Source organism: Peromyscus leucopus, chromosome 4 (assembly GCF_004664715.2).
Source record: "Peromyscus leucopus breed LL Stock chromosome 4, UCI_PerLeu_2.1, whole genome shotgun sequence".
Classification (NCBI taxonomy): Eukaryota; Metazoa; Chordata; class Mammalia; order Rodentia; family Cricetidae; genus Peromyscus; species Peromyscus leucopus.
Genome location: NC_051066.1, coordinates 55,614,142 through 55,636,363, shown reverse-complemented (window position 1 = coordinate 55,636,363; position 22,222 = coordinate 55,614,142). Strand labels below are relative to the sequence as shown.

The 22,222-nt window shown below is 36.0% G+C and overlaps 1 pseudogene; it reads right to left on the bottom strand.

Moving 5' to 3' along the window:
- Positions 1–1,561: 1,561 nt before the first annotated feature.
- Positions 1,562–2,651, bottom strand: LOC114703723 (annotated as a pseudogene).
- Between the last annotated feature and the right edge of the window lie 19,571 nt (positions 2,652–22,222).

Below are 22,222 nucleotides of genomic sequence, written 5' to 3'. Positions count from 1 at the left end.
CTGGAAGTCACAGAGGCAGGAAAGAGCTTGTTGGGAGGCACCTGTCTTCCAGAAGGCAGTGGAAGATAAGCCAAGTTCATGCCATTGACAGTCTTGAAGACCAGCCTAAGGAGCTCATGGAAATTCCATCACTTGACTACTTTTTAGTACTTTTTCTGTGTGTTTTAAATTTCATTTCTTTATGTCTCTCTCTCTCTCTCTCTCTCTCTCTCTCTCTCTCTCTCTCTCTCTCTCTCTCTCTCTCTCCCCCTCTCTCTCTCTGCATAAGTAAGAGAATGAAGGCGACCAGTCACCCTGAAAGAATGCATCTACTAGTGGTTTTTTTTTTTAATGGCTTTATCTATTTATTGAGGGGATACTAAATAATAAATTTCACATGATCAAACTGTAAAATTTGATTAATTGTTATGTATACAACCGTGAAACGTTCATTCTACCTATAACAATGATTCTATCCATCACTCCAGAAACCTCACTCCTCTTCCTGCGTCTCTATACCTCTCCTGCTTCTCCCTCTCCCTAGATAACTAATCTGAAATCTCTATCAATTAGCATCCTTAGACCAGATCTCTATATAAATAGGTTGGCATAATAATACTCCTTTCTGTCTGACTTCTTTCAGTCCATTTATTTTGAGATCCACCCTTCCTGTTGTGTGTATCGGCAGTTCAGCCCTTCTGCTTAGCTGGTCCTGTGTCTGTGCTGAGAGTGATCTGGGTCTCATTCACTTTGTAAAAAGCATTTAAACTGTTTCCCTATTTTGACAACCACAAAGGAAGCTACTGTGAATACATATGTAGAATACATATATGTGTGTGTGTCTTTATGCAAATATGCTGTTTTAGCTTATTTGTGCTACGACATAACATGTTAGATGACGTCATTTTTATAGAAGATACATTTATTCTGCAGATCTCTGAAGGCTGGTAAATCCAATATCAAGAGACTAGCAGGTTTGGTATCTGATAAGGGGTCCAGACTCCTTCCAATACAGCATCTTGCAGCTCCATCATTCAGAGGGGACAAACACTCTGTATTTACATGGAAGAAATGAAGGAAGGGAAAAAGAGCAAACTTTTCAACCATGAGCTACTTTGCAAAAATACTAGCCACCTCTTGAAAACCACACTCCTGAGAGCTGCCTCAGGAATTAAGTTTCAGCAGAAATTTATAGGAAACAGTTCAAACTATATCTTGCCCCTCAGCCCCTTTCCCTCAGCATGCACTGACTGGTTGCTAATTGGCAGTAGTGCGCTTTATCTTTAAAGGAACGGCTAGTCTCTTCCACTGGCTATGCAGGAGAGTTCGCTCCCAACACCACTTTTATTTATGCTCACCTTGGATTTTGTTATTCTAATTACTGTGTACTGGTATCTCACGAGTTTAATTTGAATTTCCCTCATGACTAATAACATTGGGAACATTTGCCTGTCTTTTGCCATTCTGGTTTATTGAAGTCTATGATCAAATTTTTTTTCCATTAGAAGATAGTTTAGTTAGAAAAGGCCTTTTTTTTTTTTTAAATTCAAAGTGATTTTATTGCTAGTGTACACAAGAGAATTTATGCCACTAGAGCAGAGACTGTAGATGACTCATGTTTCCAATTGGGTGGGAGGGCCTGTTTGATCTTATAGTAATGAGCCAGCCAGTGAATTTTGTGCTCTATCAGAATCAGGTGGAATTTTGCATCCTTTTCCTTTCTCTTCCTCTCAAGATGCTTTGGGACAGTGACAGCTTTCTTAATCAAATGATACAGATCCTCAGGGAGATTGGGGCAAGGCCTTTGGACTTAAGGATTCTTGGATTTTTATTACCAGTCACAAAATGAACTGGCGCCACACCATGTGAGTCCCTCAGGATCACACCTATTTGGGAGGGTAGTCAGGCCTTTCCTGGCCGGTTTGTAATCTGTTCCTTCACATCATCAGACGTCAGCTTCAGCTATGTGGGGACACTACGGCAGTAGGGCAGAGCCAACTTGGACAGGTTCTCCCTATAAAATGCATAGGACCCATGATAGGGGAGGTCTGGCAGCAAAGATCTGAAAAGGCCTTAACAAATCTGAATGTTAGGGTTTTTTTTAACTCAATGGTACAGTTTATGTGTCTTTTTCACCCAGGCAGTGACCTCTCTCTCTCTTTTTTTTCTTATATAAAAATAGAAATACAGACAACATTGCATATAATCACTGCTTTCAGTTCTTACTTTTTTGCCACTGAGTGGGGTGTTTTCAAAGGGGAGCAGATGGAATTATTTTCTTTGTTTATTTACTTGTTTCTCCGTTCAGTTTTTAAATGTATTTTCTATATGAGTGCCATACATATATTCCATCTACCATACCTTTGTCAACTATTTATTCTTAACTCATGTGCTTGTGACAATTCCTATTGTCAGCTTGACTGGATCTTGAACTACCTAGGAGACAACCTATGTGTGTACCTGTGAAAGATTATTCAGGTTAGGTAAATCTCTGGACACGTCTTGGACGGTTGGTCTAGTTAATTGATGTGGGAGACCCACTACCTGTGGCTGGTACCATTCATTCCATGGGCTGGGCTTCTAGACTAACTAAAAAGGAGAAAGCAAGCTCAACAGCAGCATTTGAGTGAGCTTCAAGCGCCTGCTGACCTGACTTCTCTGCCACAATGCATCGTCCTCAAACTGTAAGCAAAAATAAACCCTATCCTTGTTTTGTTTTGTTTTTTTTGTCTTATGTATTTTCTTAAATTTTTCTTTTTCTTTTGAGATTATAATGTAATTATACCATTTTCCACCTTCTCTTTGCTTTGTTTCAAATTTATGGCTTCTTTGTTCATTAACTATTGTTACATACATAGATTATGTGTATATACATATACATACATATATATATATATACATACATACATATATATATATATATCCTTCAAAGTTTAATAGTGTTGCTGGTGTGTATGTTTTCAGGGCTGACCATTTGGTATTGGATGGCCAGTTGGTGTGCTCCTTCCTGGAGAAGCTCATGTTTTCCACTCTCAGCATTCCTTAGCTGCCTGTAGTGCTTTGTGTAGGTAGGGCTGAGGCCTCCTGGGCTCCCTCCACTCCCATCAACCTTGTCATGCCTACTGAAGTCATCTTTGTCTAGCTCATGTCTAGACAGCCATGCTGCTGGAACTTTATGGATATAGCTTCTGACATTACTAGGAGACTCAATCTCACAGTGAAATCCCTGATCCTCCTTTTCTCATAATCTTTCTTCTCTTTGGCAGTGTTCCTGGAGCCTTTGGAGCAGGATTTGCATGGCAGATCTATTTGAAGTAGGCTCTACAACTCTGCATTGTGATTGGTTGTGGTTTTTGTTATGGTCTCTGTCTGTTGCAAAAAGAAGTTTTCTTGATGAGGAATGAGGGCTACACTTATCTATGGATATAAGATCAAATATTTAGAATGTAGTCAGGGATTACACTGGTTTAGTAAAGTAGTGGCTGTAAGTACTCCACCAAGATCTATGATTTCAGTAGCCCTGGGTAGTCGGCTATGTTTCCAGTACTGAACATGATTTCTCACTTGTTGAGTGGGTCTTAAATTTAATTAGAGAGCTGTTGGTTACCTCCAAGGTGTGCGTACCACTACTGCACTCTGAGAGTTATTATGCCATGCAGGTCATTGCTGTGGTTCATAGGTGTCACAGTTGAGTAAAGACTATTGGTTGTTTCACTCCTTTGGCAGCTTGAATGGCACCTTCTGGTACCATGAAAGCTAGTTAGTCCTCACTGAGGGGGCACTCATCTCAGGTCCAGCTCAGGGGTCTCTGGGTCCTGTGTCCAAAGGGCATAGTATCTTCAGCAATAGGGACTTATCTTCCACCTCTTGGGAGTAACCAAGGGCAATAGCAATAGCCTATAATGTTTGGAGACCAACAATTCAAAAGAAGGCTTCTCCTGCTTGGTGTTGGGGTTTTGTTAGGTGGTGGTCTTTGGCTCTTAGAAGGAGCATAACCCACTCAGATAAGAAATTTTTCTTTAAACTGTCTATGCAAGTATTTATTCACAGATGTGTATTATAGGTTTTTTCCTTTTTAGGTGGATAGTTAACAATTTGATTCCTTATGACTTTTTCAGGCATCTTTACTGATATTTACCCTCTTCACTCTAATTAAGGAGGGGAGTGAGATAAATGCAAAAGAAGGAAGGAAGAGGTGAACCCTTTCTCAGGTTGCTATGTCCACTATTTCACCATAGCAACAGGAAAAGTAACTAAAATGAAGCTGTTTACTAGTAAGTTTTGTGGTGTGCCCAAATACATGTGTTTGAAATACTGAAGTACTCAAAGTCAACGTTCAATGAAAATCTGTTAGGACTTCCCAGCTAAAGATACATGCATACTCATCTACATATTTTTTGCATAGCTTCATATTGAGAGATCTCAAAACATATATGACCTTTGTATCTTGATATATAGTTTGAGATAAGACTCTCAGAATCATTTCTCATGTCAATATTGCTGGACTTAACAGTCTGTAAGCTTCATCAATGCATCATATACCTTGAATCCATGAGATATTTTTTTTTTTCTGGTGGTGCTCGGAACTCAACTTAGAGCCTCACATGTGAGGTAAGCGCTCTACCACTGAACTATGTTCCCAATCTGGAATTTTTAAACTTACTAGAGTCTGCTTTCAATTGGCATATCCACAGCAGCAATTTTAATAACTGCAGATGGAAACTGTGTCTGTTCTAATGTGTTACTAAAGCTATTCCTGCCTCCAAGGAGAAAACACTGTTGTAAGAGCATTGAATGAAGCTGGGTAGAGTGGCTCTTGGATTTTTACATAGTGTCCAGTACTAGGGGGTCTGAGACTGGAAATGACTGCACATTTGAGGCCAGGCTAGGCTATATAATGCATTCCAGTTCCAGCCTTGGTTACAGAGTGAGATCCTGTCTCGAAAAAGAAAATACAAAACAAAGAACAATACAAATACAACGAGTAAAGTTGTTGATAAAACTGAAGATAACTGGAACTTTCATTTTTAGTTTCATAACATGGGCTGTCTCCCATTTTTTAAATCCACTTTAATCTCTGAATAGCTATGGTATTCTTTAATGGATGCCATATATTTCCTGATGAGTTTCTATGCTATACCTTTTATCACTTTGCAATTATTCTGAATTATTCTGAAGCTTTTTATTCATTTTTCTCTCTGATTATTGCTTCAATATATAAAATACTGCTTTTCAAGTTTATTTTTATCTCTTCAGTTGAATTTTTCTCTTTTTAATTTTGATAGCATTTTAGTTGATTTTCTGGGCACTCTCAGTTGACAAAAAATTGACAATAATTATGCTGTTACTTTTTATCATTGGTTTGGGCAGTGCTTCTCAGGCTGGTAAATCATGGTTGTGATCAGAATTGCATTTATTGCCTTTCTGACTCAGACTGATATTGAGCCTCCAGTATTTCAGTCTTAAGTGTTAGGCTTTTGTCGATTGAAGAGCTATATTTTTTATTATCTTCAGAAAGTTTTGTACTACTCTCTGGCTGCCCATCCTCACGTTGAATCAAGGATGTGTCAGATAGTCTACAGCTAAAGACACAATTTTTAAATTACAGTGATGACAATGGATGCCACATAGAAAATTCAAGCTACAGACAGTAGATTCAACACATACCCTCATCCGGCATATAGTTTGTAATAAAGCCAAAGGATTTTAGCAGAAGAAACCAAGAAAGCAAATTGTTAGCTCCAAAAACTCAGTAGAAATAAAATTCACAATTAGTCCAATAGCCAATCCAGAGCTGAAAAGACCCAGGGGCTTACCACTCAAGTTGCTTATTCTCCTCTGAGTTTTGTTGGTACTGTCTAACTATGAATCAGCTAGACACAGGGCAGAGACAACCAGGGAAAAGAGATGGAATTTCATTCAATCACTCTGCACAGAGATAAGGCCAGAGAATAATATTGTCAATCAGCCTGGATATACCACCCAGTTCTATAGTAAATCATATTCACCCACTATTATATTTAGTGGTTATTTGTTTTCCAATTTAAAATTAAAACTATGGACCAATAGTCTTTGAAATTTAATGTTCACACAAAAACATTTGAAGAGATTTAAAAAGATATTCACATATAATCTCTGGAGTTGAGTCATACTGTAGCTCCAATGCTAGGAAATGTAGTCCTGCCCTTTCCAGACCCCGTCCTTCAGAAAGGCCACCAAGGGTCAGCCCTCCCCCGGGGCTGCTAAAGACCACACCTGCAGGATATTTAAGACCTGGTCCCCAGACCTGTTATATGATTCCTCTCCTGCCTTCCCAAGGGTCACCTGGGAGTTGCTTTGCTCTGTTTATTAAACTTGGATTTATTAATTCAGCTTGATTGGTTTATTGCATCGGCGGAGGATACCCAATAACTGGGGATCCAATACTTATCATAAGTGAAGGTGAGAATTTATAGCACTACATCCATAGTCACAAGCAAAGAGAGTGGTTAATGTGAGTGTTCCCCTTTGCTGACTCATTTATCTTTTTTTGCTAGCTTTCTCCTCTCTTGTACTGTTTAGGGTCAACCCAGGAAATGAAGCCACCTACAAGGAGCCCTCCGGTACCAAACATAAGCAAAGCCCTTTCCCAGCCTGACTTAGATATTTATGGGCTCTTAACCCAGGTGATTCTAAGCTTTATCAATGTAATACAACATGATATAACTTGATACAATGTGATACAACATGATACAATGCAACACCAGGCTAGATGTTCAAAAACATGGAGATTTTACTACCAAAAGTATGTATTTGCTTGTTTCAGAAATATCACAAATGCAAAAACAATGGACAGAAATTGAGAATTAGTAAGTCCTTCTTGTTTTACAGTAAGACATCAATTTATTGATAAAGAATGGATCTATAAGTATAAACATGACCCAATCACCGAAACATGAGATTTAATAAATAATAGTTAAAATTTATTACTTAACTATTATCTTTTATTGCTTTTTTAATTTTTTGCAGTTATAATATAATTGCATCATTTTCTCTCTTCCTTCTCTTCCCTCTGATCCTCTCCTGTACCCCTCTTTGTTCTCTTTCAAATCATTGCCCCCCCCGTCTCTCTCTCTCTCTCTCACACACACACACACACACACACACACACACACACTCCTAAATAAATAAATGCAACCTGCTTAGTCTATATATTACACACACACACACACACACACACACACACACACACACACACACACACACACATTTCAGGGCTGACCATTTGTTATTGGATAACCAACCAATTGGTGTGCTCTTCCATGAAAAAGACTATTTCTCCTGCCCTCTGCATTCCTCAGGTGCTTGTAGCTACTTGTTTAGGGTTCCCTCCTTCCATGCTAGTATGTCTATTGGTATTGTCCTTATTCAGGGCATGTTTAGACAGCCATGTTGGTAAGACTTAATGGGTATAGCTTCTCTGACTTTTCTATAAGAAACAGTCTCACAGCTTTTTAATCTTTCTGCCCACTGTTCCATAGCGATCCCTAAACCTCAGGTGTAGGAGTTGCATTATCCTCCGTTTTCTGCTTTCTAGTCTGATTTCTAGGTAAGGGTTTGTTAATATTGTGTCTGCCCTGTCCCATCTGCCCACATGGTATAACAGTTCACATTGCATAACAATAGTCAGTTACATCCAAGTTTGAAAGAGTAACAGTAGCAATTGGCATCTATCCACAGCTTCTTACCTGTTATGCCCTGTGCTCACCCTCTAAATACAGTATTGTATGACCTTGCTCTAACTAAGAATTATTTTAATCCTATTTTACAGAAGAGTAAACAGAATTTATAGAGTTTGACTAACCCAACATAGCTGGTTTTTGTTTTTATTTTTTTGTTACTGTTATTACAAAACTGAGTAGCAGAGTGAAATTATGAGTGAGCCCTGTGACTGCCCCTCCACCCCCACCTCATGCTGTCACAGTCTCAGTGATACAGTAACTGCAAAGCTGTTTTAGCCTGTTTCATTCTTGGCAGGAGCTAGTGTTAACTGCTTGTTAAATATTTTGAATGTCCACTGTGTTTCAGGAGAGGTTTTTTTGGTTGACGATTTTAAGGTGGAGCCCTTTAGTTTCTAAACCTTGGTTGGTGGCTGACTAGAATTTGAAACAGAATCTCCCTGAGGACAGCGACTGTCCTGTTTATTGCTATTACTTTGGCCCCTGAAATGATATCTGACATGTTGCAGATGCCTAATAAATATTTTTCCAATCCATGCTTTTTTTATTAAGAAAATTTTTTATTCATTTTATATACCAAAGATGCCCCTCTTCCCTCCCTCGTCCCTCTAGCCTCCCCCTCCCAACTCAACCCCTTCATTCCCTCCTACAAGAAGGTAAGGCCTCCCATGGGGAGGTTCATTTAGTAGAGGCAGGTCCAAGCCCCTCCCTCTGTCTCAAGGCTGTGTGAAGTGACCCATCATAGAAGTGGGCTCCAAAAGGCCTGCTCATGCACCAGGGATGGATTCTGATCCTACTGCCAGGAGGCCTCTTCAGTAGATCAAGCTACACAACTGCCTTGCTATGCAGAGGGCCTAGTCCAGTCCCACGAGGCTCCACAGCTGTTGATATAAATTTCATGAGATACCAAATCCATTCTTTTTGTTTTAAAATTTCTTTTGTCTGGAGTTAAAGTCTTATTTTCTCCTTTTTAAATTCTATTTAATAAATATTTATCCATTGGTTTTGTTCAACACTCTTTGCTGGGTAAGCCCATGTAGTGTGTCTTTGAGGAGTAACATACATACCCCTGTTTTGGATAACCTGGCGCCCTTGTTTGTATTTGTTCCCCAACATGATGAATGATACTGACTTCAGGTAAACACTACAACCACATTATTCAGAGCCACACAGAGTAAATTATTCTTTGCCCAAATCTGAGAATCTGTGTTAATGTTTGACCACATACATTTTTCATAATTAATGTATGTGGGTTTGCTCCTGTTTATCTGTCTCCTGTTTTTATTCTCTAACTTCTTAAGGTTTTTTTACTAATTTTTTAAGTTCATTGCTACACAGTTTATGTTCCATTAATAATTTCTAATGTTTAAATTTTCCTATTATAGTTGCCATTGTGGTGTAAAAGCATACTCAAATATAATTTTTTAACTTTAATAATTTAAAGCCATTATTTACAACTCCTGAAGAAGAGAGCAAATTTATTGTGTTTGCTCCTCTCCTTTATTGTCAATTTATTTCATTGCTTTTGTATTGTACACCTATATAAACCAGAGGAAAGAGATAGCAGTAAAGATAGCTCCCAGATTCCCAGACACCCAGAAACCCGTGTGTGCAGCAGGACAGACCCTCGCTGTCTTCCTGGGACTTCCCTTTCTTGCCTCGCTCCTCTTGTTCAGATCTGTTCTGGCAATACAGCATTGTTCTTGGGTTCTGGTAGATAATCTTTTTGTAAACTTAATTTATCAGGTTTACAAATTTATTTAATTATACTTTATTGAATGCCTCAATGAAAGGTTTTGATTCAATACTAGTTGATGAGAGGTAGCAGGCACTTGGCTAGGGGTGCTTTTCAAATTCTTTTTCTAAATTGTCTGAAGCAGATGCCAAAAGAGACAGTCAGTCTGAATGATTGTGTCTGGATAGAATTGATGTAAGGGCTTTAGCCTCCCGTAACTGAGATGGAAGCCAGCCTGCAGGCAGTGTGCACAGCACAAACATGAGGGAGGAAATGCAAAAGAAGCTGGTTTCTTGACTGTGTTGAATTATCTAAACTGTGTTCTCTCTTAAACTCTGGACCCTGTTGTCTGAGGTAACCAATGCTAGTGAGAGAATTATTTTTTTTAAAATCACTCATAACTTGATATATACTGTCTGGTTGATATTCCAACGCATCCCCAGGTTTCTAAGCTTCGTACCCAAGTGTGATTTTATGTCATTTTTTGGCTTTATTAATTATTCTATGCATCATAAGACATATTTTTAGGTAGGCAAAGATAAGAAGAAAAATTGAAAGAAAAAAGAAGAAAGTAAAGAAGAAAGAAAGGAGTATGAGTAATGAGAAATAGAAAAAAGGAAGGAGCCAGGCATAAAAGATGGGAAAAGAATGTGTAAGTGAGATGAAAATGAGCCCTATCCTTATTCATAAGTGGCAATGTGCTATAGTCATACTTAACAAAGCAAAATCCATTTTTCTGCCTGTTTTAAAAAATGGACAAAACAGCAGAAGTCATTGTTCATTTTAGAAATGCATCTAGAGTTTGTTAATATTTACTTTAACAATAATAAGAACAAAATCCTCTTTTCTGTGGAGATAAAATCTTCCTCTGTTCTTCTTGTGTCGTTAGGGGCATCGATGGCAGGTCACTTGTTAGGCTCTCTTAATTGATTTACTTGATGCCTGGTTCTACCATAGGTTGGTGTGGGAACATCATACCTTATTCTAAAGGAGGTATCACCAAGAACTTTACGTAATTTGAAATGAACCTTTGACATATAGATTAAAAGAGCCAGTACTAGGTTCAGCAGAGAGATATATACAGAACAATTAGAGGGATTTGGAAGGGAATTAGAAGGAGCCCAAGGCAGTTGAGTGTGGAAACTGTATTTTAGAACAACACACTTGGATTTTCAAGGTCCCAGAAACTTCTGTGTCCAGCTCAGAAAGAAAAGCTGAGGAAATAATGGGAGAAAAGTAGCTGCACTTGAAGAGCACAGGGACACTATCTTTAAAATTAAACAAAATTGAGGTAATTTGTGGTGCTATATTGTGTACTCTAATAAGATTTGCCTGAAAATCAGAACAGAACAAGCCACTAGATTAAATATAGATGCCAGGCAGTGGTGGAACATGCCTTTAATTCTAGCACTTCGGGAGGCAGAAATCTGCCTGGATCTCTGTGAGTTCAAAGCCACCTTGGACTACATGAGATTGATTCAGTCTGGGAGAGAAACAGAGCCTGGCAGTGGTAGCACACATCTTTAATCCCAGCACTTGAGATCTCACACCTTTAATCCCAGTATTTGGGAAGTACACATGCTATTAATCCCAGTTCTAGGAAGGAAGTGATGGTTGAGCAGAGAAATATACATTGTGAGGAGATAGGAACTAGAGCTTTCCCAGGCTAAGGAGTCCTAGAGGTAAGAGGTGGCAGTGGCTTGTTCCTTTGTCTCTCTGATCTTCAGGCAAATTTTATTAGGTTATACAATATATCACCACAGTAATCATAGTGGCATATACAGTTTTAAGAAACAATATTGAGAAATGCCTTCTGGTCTACCCTTTGCCTAGTTTTTATCTGTGGAAACAAACTGTAGAACTAACGTGCAATTTCACAGCCAGGATGGCAACTTTGACATATTTCATCTCCCTTAAGATCCTCCCTGATGCTTTTTTGTGTAGACACATGACTTTTCCTTCCATATTTGGTCAGCGCTAAATCCCCAATCTGTTCTCTGTTTCTACAGTTCTATCTCAAAAAGTGTATAGATGAATTACTAGATCAGTACAATTTTGGATGTGGTCTTTTTCATGTAGTATGATTCTCAAGACACTCATCTGGGTGGCTGCATGAATCAACAATTGCTCTGTTTGTTTTTGAATATTTTATCACACTACTGATGCACTTCACAGTTTCCTCACTTAAGGACATCTGGGTCATTCTAGAACTACAATGGATAAAGGTTCAATAGCCTTTGTATACAGGTTCTTTATTTCTCATAGGTAAAAGGCTCAGAGTATAATTGCAAGGTAGGATGAACTTTTTTTTTTAAATATTAAAAACTGTCTTCCCATATGGCAAAGTTGTTTGACATAACTTCTGGTGTTTGTGAGTGATCTTTGCATTTTTATCAGAATTTGATGTCCATACTTCACATTTTATAGTTTTCTATGTAAGCCTTGGAATTTATTTTTGGAGTGTGCAAAGTGTGAGATGTAGTAGCTGATGTCTTCTTTTTTTTTCTTTTTCTTACAAAGTCTAAATTGTTCCGGGCCATTTGTTGAAAAGTCTTTCTTCTATTGCACCTTTGTCAAAGCTCAGTCAGTCTTATTTGTCTGGGTTTATTTCTGGATTCTGGGCGCTAGTCCATTGATCTGTGTGTCAATTCCTCCTTCAGTGGCAACCAACATTGATTACCGTAGCTGCACAGAATGTGTTGAAAGCTGGCAGACTGATTCTTCTCATTTTTGTACTTGTTTTCAGAAATGTTTTAGTGTCTGACTTCTTTTGCTTTTTCATTTGAATTTTGTAACCATCTTGTTTATAACTTTAATAAATCTTTTTTTAAATAATATCTCTTTTAAATCTCTATGACATTAGTGAAGAATGGACATATTTACCACCTGCATGTCTTTCAGTCCATGAACACGGTATGTCTTCCTATTTATTTACATATTTTTAATTATCTCATTAGCATGCACAGATTTCCACATACATTCTTTTCAAGTTTGGTTACATGTCTAGCTAAGTATTTCTTCTTGGTCAAGCCATTATAAGTGTTATTATAGTTCAAATTTTGTTGTTATGTGTTCATTCACTGCTAGTTTATATATAAGTACAATTGTGCTTTTTTTTCTTGTATGTTTTTCTTATATTTTGTAACTTGTTGAATTTTTTGAGGGTGTTTTTTGTAGGTTTTTTATTTGGGAATTTTCTATTAAGGAATTGTTTGCATAAGCAAAGAGAGAGAGTCTTTACTTTTCCCTTTCTGATCTTTATACTTAGAAAATTTGTTTCTTTGTATCTCTGAATCAGTAGAATTTCTAACAATTTTCTAAATGTAGTGAAAATAAATTCATTTCTGGTTGCATGGAGAATCATTTTTTTTTCACTGTTAAATAGAATGCGAGCTTTACTGTGACTATTGCTCTGTATGCTGTGAATGTGTTGCTTTGATTGGTTAATAAATAAAATGCTGATTGGCCAGTAGCCAGGTAGGAAGTATAGGTGGGAATAGCAGAGAGAATAATTCTGGGAACAGGAAGGCTGAGTCAGGAGATGCCAGCTAGACACAGAGGAAGCAAAATGTGAAGGCAGAACTGGTACCTTTTGTACCAAGCCATGTGGCTAAACATAAGTAAGAATCATGGGTTAATTTAAGTATAAGAGCTAGTCAGTAACAAGCCTGAGCTAATGGTCAATCAGTTTTAAATAATATTAGCTTCTGTGTGTTTATTTGGGTTTGAGCGATTGTGGGCCTGGGCGGGACTATAAAAAAACTTCAATTACTGAGCTGTAGGATTTTGTAGATTATTTTTAATCACATGCCTTACAGTTGATATGACTGTGAAATAGATTTCTATTCTTTAGCCCATTAAAATTGTGGACCACATGGATTGATTTTTGGTTATTGATAAAAAATATTGTAACTTGCAACAAATCTGATTACTTGATTTAGATTATGTAATTTGGAAGAATTGTCAGTTATTTATGAACTTTACCAGCTAAGGCCTTTTAAAATATTTTTGCATCTATACTCATAAAGTATATTGGCCTTAATTGTTTATGTTATTTGTTTCATTTTATGGTACTTTTTTTCATGGCTTATTTTCAAGATAAAACAAATTTCATAAATTGAATTAAGAAATGTTCTTTCCTCCTCTATATTAGGTAGAATTGCTAGAACTTGTTTTCATGTTTGATAGACTATCCCAGAGAAGCCATTGGTGCCTGAACATTGGGAGCAAGTGGCAGATTTTTGAAGGAGAACAACTTATCAGGGGATTTTAGCTTAGTTTTAAGTAAGACTTAATACTTAGAGAGGTGCTTGGGGAAAGGGCAGTGTTTACCCCAAAGCAGGCATGACCTTCTCAAGAGAGCCCTATTTGTCCATAGCTATCTGTATGATCTTGGTGGCTTCAAAGTTCCTTGTTCAATGGGTTTCTCAAGATTTTTGTTATGGTTTTGTTTTGTTTTCTGTAAATGAGAACGTAGGGTGGATACTGAGATATATTGGACAGGTTTATAGCTAATAAGAGAAAACCATAGGTTAAAGGGCTGCACAAGGGAGCTAAAAGATATTTTTATTGTAAATGAACCTTGTAATATTTTTGTGGGGTCCCTAGAAATTTTCAGGTTCATATCTGGGCAAGAATAAAAACCATACTTGGTCATTTATATCAGACCCTAGGTGTAGCTTATTACTATTTTAATATTCTTATTTGAAATAATTCCATATAAAAGGGATACTGTCTCTATGTAAAAGCCTTTCACAGCCACCTTTGTTAATTGTAATTGTGCAGAAATTTTTGACTATCCTCTAGAGAAAGGCTCCTATCAGACTCCGTGGTAAGGGGATCCTTTCTACCCATAGTCCTTAGTTTCCTTGATTTTTGCCCTGGTTTGATTTCCTTGGGTATGGGAACCAATTTTAAAATTATAAACTCATTATCAGTAATAATTATGTAATTATTTATATTTTTATTGGGTAGGCTATGTCTTTTTGTAGTTTTCAAAGAATTAGTCAATTTTGTCTAAATTGTCAAAAATATGTATGCAGAGCTATTTGTAGTACTCTCTGTTTATTTTGTGGCTAGATCAGAACATGACATGATGAGCCTGAGGAATTAGGATGCATGAAAGAAATAATATTCTACAAATGACAATGGTCTACCCCAGGAGCTCTAACTGGAGCCCATAGCTGAGTCTATATAGATATATTTCCTGACTTCTTTTTTATCTTTTCTATAATTTTAACAGTAAATGTATAAGGGAAAACTGGTAAAGAATTTCTTTCCTCAATTTTTCCATATATATTTGGATATTATTATGTGAGTAATATATAATCTCTTAATTCAGGCAAGTATTCTAAGACACAGCTTGGCCTATATCCAGAAGCTCCACTAACAGTGAGGTCATACATTTATTTGAATATAGTAACTGTGAATTTTAGTTTCTCTTTCTCCACTTTATGGGAGTTTTGTACATTTTATTGATCTTTAAAAACTAAAAACAACTCATATCATTGATTTTTTTCATTGCTTTTCTGCTTGTTTAGGATGCTGTTGGGATGCTTTCAAAAATCATTGCACAAAAACTCAAAATGTGCAAACAAGAATAATACAGTAAGGGCTATAATTCTAGCACTTGGATATAAATAAAGTCAATATTTATTAGATTTGCTGATATTTTACTTTTAGTCAAGTGTTCAGGGCAAGTTTTATTACACTCTAAACAAATTTGCTCCGTTCTTCAGAAAGAAGTTATTTTTATAAGATGTATATCCTTTCTATAACGTTCTTGCAGATTTATAATTTGTGAAGTACAATTTCTATGAGTACTTATAAATGGTAAGTTGCATCATTTCTTTGTGACTGAAACTTTATACTAAAAGCCTCTCTGTGCATCTTGGAGACACAAAAACATTTGTACACCATGAGACAAACTGCCAGTATGATATGGAAAGTGAACTGACACCTGGCTTTCATTATGGGGAGATGGGGTGGAATGGAAATCTAAGTGACGAAGACATGCTTCAAATGAAAGAGTCATTGCTGAGCACCAACCCACTATTAACAGCCTCTTGGGGGGAATGCAAACTCTCCCTCTGTCCCTGTCTCCCTTCCTTTGTCCCTCCTCTCTCCTTCCCTCCTTTCTTCCTTCCCTTCCTTCTGTCTTTCATTTCTTTTTAATATGTCTAAGAAACCTTTCTAGGGAAAGCTTGAAATACTGAGAAGCCTTACTTAAATATCTCAGGCAAGTATTTCTAGTTTATTATTTTCTCTGATGAGTGGCATTCCCATGTATAAGCTTATGTTTGCTTGTTTATTTTTTCTGTTATTGGACATTCAGACTGTTTCTATATTTCAATATCCAAATAACATCCCAATGATAATCCCTGTACGTTTTTCCTCATCTGTATGTGTGAGTTTCTTTGTGCTGAAAATACCTATAGTTATAGAATAGTTGGATTTCAGTGTGTGAGCGTCTTCACGTTTGTTAGGTATTTTTAAATTGCTCACCAATATGGTTTAACTTAATTTATATTTCCAAGAGGGGAGTTGGAGTTGACTGTTTTCCTTTATTGTTGTATAGTTGACTAATTCCTGGTATTATAAAGTCTTATACTATGTTCTCCCAAAATGTTTAATGTGCTTCCATAGATCACTAAATTAATGTACATTATGTGGCACCTCGATGAGGCTGAGTATTTGATCAGGGATCTACAGGCCAATCAACCATTTGGTACTAACCACCAATTTAGATGAATTGATATGAGTTCTTGCCCGACATTCTTTACTAAACATATGGATCATAATATCCCTCTTAAGAAACCACTTAATGTGCCTTGAATTTACTAAAACTTAAATGTAGGTAACTGCAGCCATATTTCTCTTTGATTTTGATCTTTGGATTTAGCTTGGTAAATTCTTCCTTATTCTGCTATGGTTTAAAAGCGTTATTATTTTAAACTTTAGAAAACATTGACAATGTATTTTTGAAGTGGATATTTTCATATTCTTTCTATGATAGTCAGCTGTTTTGGCCATATGCCCAGTTTTTGCTATGAATACTTCATCAAAAATTGTTAATTCTGCTCATTAGATTATTAATCTGTTTTACACTAATAAATTATATATGCTCCTTCATTTTCTAATTGATTAACTAATGCTGTTTTCTCTACTACTCTTTTGTTACATTTCTTGGTATTTGGCAAAAGAAATTTTCATTTGTTCTCTACAAAATTACAATGTCAGTTGTTGCAATCCCATTCTTCTCTGTGAGTTGTAAACTCTGAAACTCAATGGTTGCATTTAAATCCTGTGGGGTTCTCAGTTAAATTCTGTGGGATTCTCAGTTAAATTGTACTCCATTTCCATCTTAGTTAGGGAAGAATTGACTTTGTCCCAACATTGTCACTCCATTAGAGAATCTAGAGCATCTTGACATTTAGTCACGTATTTTATGATCTTCAAAAATGACTGCAATCTTCTCAACCAAAGTATTACTTATATTTTTCTGGGTCCCCTTTGATTGTTGCTATTATTATATTTTCTAATTAGTTTATATTTGTATACTAGAAAGTGATTAATTTTTGAATATTAGTTTTGTATCCATGAAACTTGCTCTTCTTTCTTATTAGTAAAATTATTTTAGAATTTCTTCAGTACTTTCTCCTCATCCAAGAGCACTGCCTAGAAAAATTATTTTTTTTTTACATCTTTTTGTTCTGATTCTTAAGTCTTTATTCTTTATTTTATTTTATTTTATTATATTGCATGGACCTCCAGCAATCTTCTCTTGATATTGGTAGCACTACTTCTAAAATATCATCTCTTGCTACGGCATTGACAGCAAACTTTTGCTAAACAAATTTATAAGGTTAGATCAACATCCTCCCAATTTTTGTTTATCAATATTTTAATTTTAAATTATAGTTTATTATATATTATGTAAAATTATTTTTCTATAACTCATAAAATTGCATGTTTTCAGTCTGCTCATGTAGCTAATTATAGTACCAAATCTTTCTCAGTCATGTACTTTGTTTTATTTAAAAATACATTGTTAAAAATTAGTTTGTATCTAACTCAAGGTCATATCTATTAAAGGTATTGTTCAGGAGGAATAATCATTTTCTCATACCTTACTCTACCTTCTGACTGTAGTAATTAGACAAGGTAGCTGAACTTTCATTCTTCTAGAAAGTGTTATTTTGGTATAGAACAATTTTATTTAAATCAATATAATTTAATTAATGAAATCCTAATTTGTGGCTACATGGTATTTTTCTCCATTTGCTAATATTTTCTGTTAAAATTATTCAATTAGGTTCTCTTTTCATGAAAGACTGCATGAAGACATATACATAGGAAATGAGCAAATTGTTAAAATAAACTTTATTGTTGTTTTGCCACATGTCTCCTACAAGAACTGTTACACAGTCAGAATCTATAGCTCAGCACCACATTATCTTTTTATTCACATGTAATTCTGGGTTTCCTGTTTCCTGGAAGGACAGAGAACTAAAGGCATCCTTCATTTCACTAAATTTTCTTAGTCAAGTGGTAGCTACTTCCCTTGTACAAACAGATATACAGTTTCCAGAGTTATCAAATTATATTAATTTTGACAAAAATTATTGTTATTAAATTTGATCAACAAAAGAATTAAAATGTAGGATTCAATTAAAGGAATGAGTTTCATGTGAAGGTCATAGGCAGAAGATAATAGAAATTTGACTTTTCCCTTGTTTTATATCAGAAAAATTTTAATTAAATTATTTCAAGACAATGTCAGTACCACTGTATTATTCACCTGGTTATTACTATGATGGATGGAGGAAATAGGTATGTAGGACAATACTTTCATTCTTTGACAGGCAAGATGACTCAGTGGGTATAGGCACTTGCAGACACATAGGGTGGTTTGAGTTCCATTCCTGTAACCCACGTGTTGGAAGGAGAGAACTAACTCTATGACCTCCACACAAGCATCATGGCATACGTACTCTCCCATCACAGGCACACACATGCACACAAAATATTGAAACGGAATGATAAATGTTTGTTTTTGTTGAGTTAAATTCCTGGTGGTAGTGTATTTAACTATTATTCGAGTGAGGACTACTAGACTTAGTTCAAGAAACAAAAACCAGTAGTATGTTAAAGGAAGAGAGTAAAAATGTTGGCAGCCTGAAAAAGCCATCATGTTATAAATTGTCCATGTTCTAAGTTTTACTTTGCTTTGGTGAACTATGAATTGGTAATCTAACATTGGCTGTCTGTAGACATCGATTTTTATAGGAAATTTATACAAATTTCACTAAGATTATAAATGACTTTCACTCAGAATTAAAATAGTTTTAAAAAACTTAAATGTCAATTAAGCCCATTCTATACATTGAAGGGTAAGTACAGAATAGTGTACATATTATCATATAAGTAAATATGAAGCCAACTGAAACTCCCTGCTCAATAAACTAGTTATAGGTACTTGCTATCTGCTGTAACATCTATCAAAGCTCATACTACCTAAGGTCAGATAAGACAGACTTACCTAGAAATGGAAAAGAAGAAAAAGCGTGATCAATCTGTAAGATGTCTAGAATCGACCATCCTATCATATCAGGCCTGGGTGAACTAAAAGTTTCCAATGGAAGCATCTGGCTGACACAAGCATGCTGTGTCCTGGAAGCCATGATGTGAACTGCTATGATCTCCATGCTTTCTCCACCACCATGGGCTAACCCTTTGAAACTATAAGCCCATATGAATCTTCCCTCCCATAACTTGTTTTGCTCAGTCATTTTGTTACAGTGAGTATTAACTAGCTAACATGGAGGTACAAAATCTCCACTGGGGAGGGATGATCAGAAGGAGGCTTCAGTGCTTCTCTGTGTCCCTAACAAAGCAGGGAGGGAGGAAGGTGAGATAGAAAGGATCTTCCATTCCATGTACGTCTAAGAAAGTGTTGGCTAGACTGATAGGCTTAGTCCTAAGATAAAACTGCACCAGGGTAGCTTCTCAGGGATAACTGATTACGCATTCCAGTAGAGGGGGGCAGATGACAACTAGACAAGAAGAGTAGAAATCTGGTCATAGTGCTGTAAATATGATGGGAAAATAAACAGAGAGAGGGGGCAAGTTCTGTCCTACAGTACTGGAGTGATGTAGAAAACCTTCTCCAAAAAGGGGCAGCTGAATAGAGATGCCATTGAAATGAGGGACTACGCCATGCAGATAAACAGTGTAGGTGTTGCAGGCAGACAGAACAGCAGTGGCCAAAGCTTTGGGTACAAGTGTTCTGGGCCTGTTGTTAGGGGAACAGTGTGGAGGCTGGTGGCCTGTGGCAGAGAGAGAGAGAGAGAGAGAGAGAGAGAGAGAGAGAGAGAGAGAGAGAGAGAGAGAGAGAGAGAGAGAGAGAAGCAGATGGTGGCTGGAGATGATGCTGGAACAGTAACTAGACCAGGAGATGCTGGCCTTGCACATCATGATAATGAGTCTGGATTTACTTTGTCAAGATGGATGCTCCATATGGGCTGGATAGATTATGTAGTGTTTATTCCTGGTTCCTATTTCTCCATGTTTTTGTCAACACATGTATTTTTAACTTAGACTTTTATGCCAATATAATACATGTAAATTAGGACTTCCTCACATTATTAATTTGTATTTCTCTTGCTATTAACTGATACTAATTAGTATTTTTTTAAATAAAAGTTCTAATTTATTTTTGAAAAAAAAAATAAGCACACAAAACCTATAGGTAGGCTGTTCAGTAGAACTTTCTGCAGTTATGATCACCTACATCTGTCCAGTACAGAAGCTGGTAATGGCATAAGAATAATGATCGCTGGAAATATTTTTATTTAAATTTGAATTTTTTTAATCTTAAATATATATAACAAATATTACAATATTTGACAGTACATATTTTAAATCTCAGGTTTTCCAATAATCCTTGCTTCTATAAAATGAGAATATTTGATGATTTAAATATCCATTGTTAAAACTGGTTTGGTTAATGTTTTATGTGGATGACTCAGTTAGCCTTTCATCTAGCATATTGCCTCAAACTAGAAATTCTAAGCAAAGTGAATGATGAAGAATTCTATTCTATGTAGAGAGAGCTGGTGAAGAGCTAGTGAGCTTGACCAATAGATTCCTACCAGTTTTCATGTCAACAGAATTTTGCTTATTTTAATATTTGGTGGCGGCAAAATAATGAAATAAATATAGACTGTTCATTTTAAGAGCATTTATTTTCATTAATTTAAAAGAATCCCTAAGTAATATTTCTCATTAATGACTACACGTAAAACTTATTCAGAAGATCTACATTATGGAACTGAGTACCCTCAAAGTTCTCTGATGCTTGAAATGTAGTAATTTCTATTTAATTTGGATCCTTAAGTGAGATACATGTTTTTTTAATGAAAATTAAACTTCTCTGAGATCAGACAACAATAAACTACATGAACACTTAAAAGCTAGAAATAATAAGAAGCCACCTTTTTACATGGCAACTGTGACTTCGTACAAAACCTTTTATGTTACCTCTTTGTTGCTCACTATTTCAATAATGAATTAAATTTTAATGAAAAATCATTATATGTACTTTATCTTAGGGATAAAAAGAGCAAAAGTACTTTTTTCAGATCTAAACTCAAAATCTAGAGTCAACATTTCGCTATTTTAAAAACTTATTTTTATAAATCATTTTACTTCAGAATGAGAAATAACATACATTGCTTTATAATTGACTATGTTTGATGTTTTTAAACAGCTAAGATTTAGATGGTAGGTATTGTGTAACATTTTTATAATATGCTTTAGTATTTTTGACATGTGTATATGAACATGCATAGAGAGATACATGATTGTATAGAAGCACTTCTAGAATTAAAACACACACAAATTCCCTCTGCATGAATGATCTCGTTAATCAGACACACACAAAAGCTGAAACATTTTAAAATTCCAAAATATAATTTTTGGAAACCTAAAAACATGAGTCTCATGTAAATATGAAATGAACACATCAGTCATATTTTAACCCGTTCATGCAGTGTTTCTCAATGTGGGGGTCATGACCCCTTTGGTTGTCACATATCAGATATCCTTTATGTCGGATATTTACATTATGATTCACAACAGTAGAAAGATCACAGTTATGAAGTAGCAACAAAATAATCTTGTGGTTGGGGGTCACCATGACACTAGGAACTATATTAAAGGGTCTCCACATTAGGAAGGTTGAGATCCACTGCATTTAACTGTACACTGGCAAAATGTTAAAGCTGATTAAGATAAGAGCTTTCTAAATAGACAATAGTTTGTGTTTTCAGTTTGGAAAGTATATTGAAGTAGTTTAGCATAATTTGAGACAGAATTGTTTAATATTGCATAGACAGTGAAGCATCATCTCGATTTTCTCTTTTTCCCAAGGTAAACATTTGCATTCTAATTAACAAAAACTATATAGTTTAACACATTCTCAGAGCAGTGTTCTAATCAATAGTAAGTACAACAAAAATATAGCCCCAAAGAACTAAAGACTTCCTGGATGTGTCTATTAGACATCACCAGTAAGACACCAAAGAAGCAGGCAGGTGCTCTATTTATTTTCTGGTTTTGCATATTAACAAAAACACTAATACGAAAATAATGTATTTTAGAAATTTCCATTAGGATGACACATTTTAAAAATTCAGTGCTCTGTTACAGGGCTCGTGTGGTAACTTAGTTGGTAAAGGGCTTGTTGTATGAGAATGGGGACAGGTGGATTTCTGAGGCTTGCTGTTCT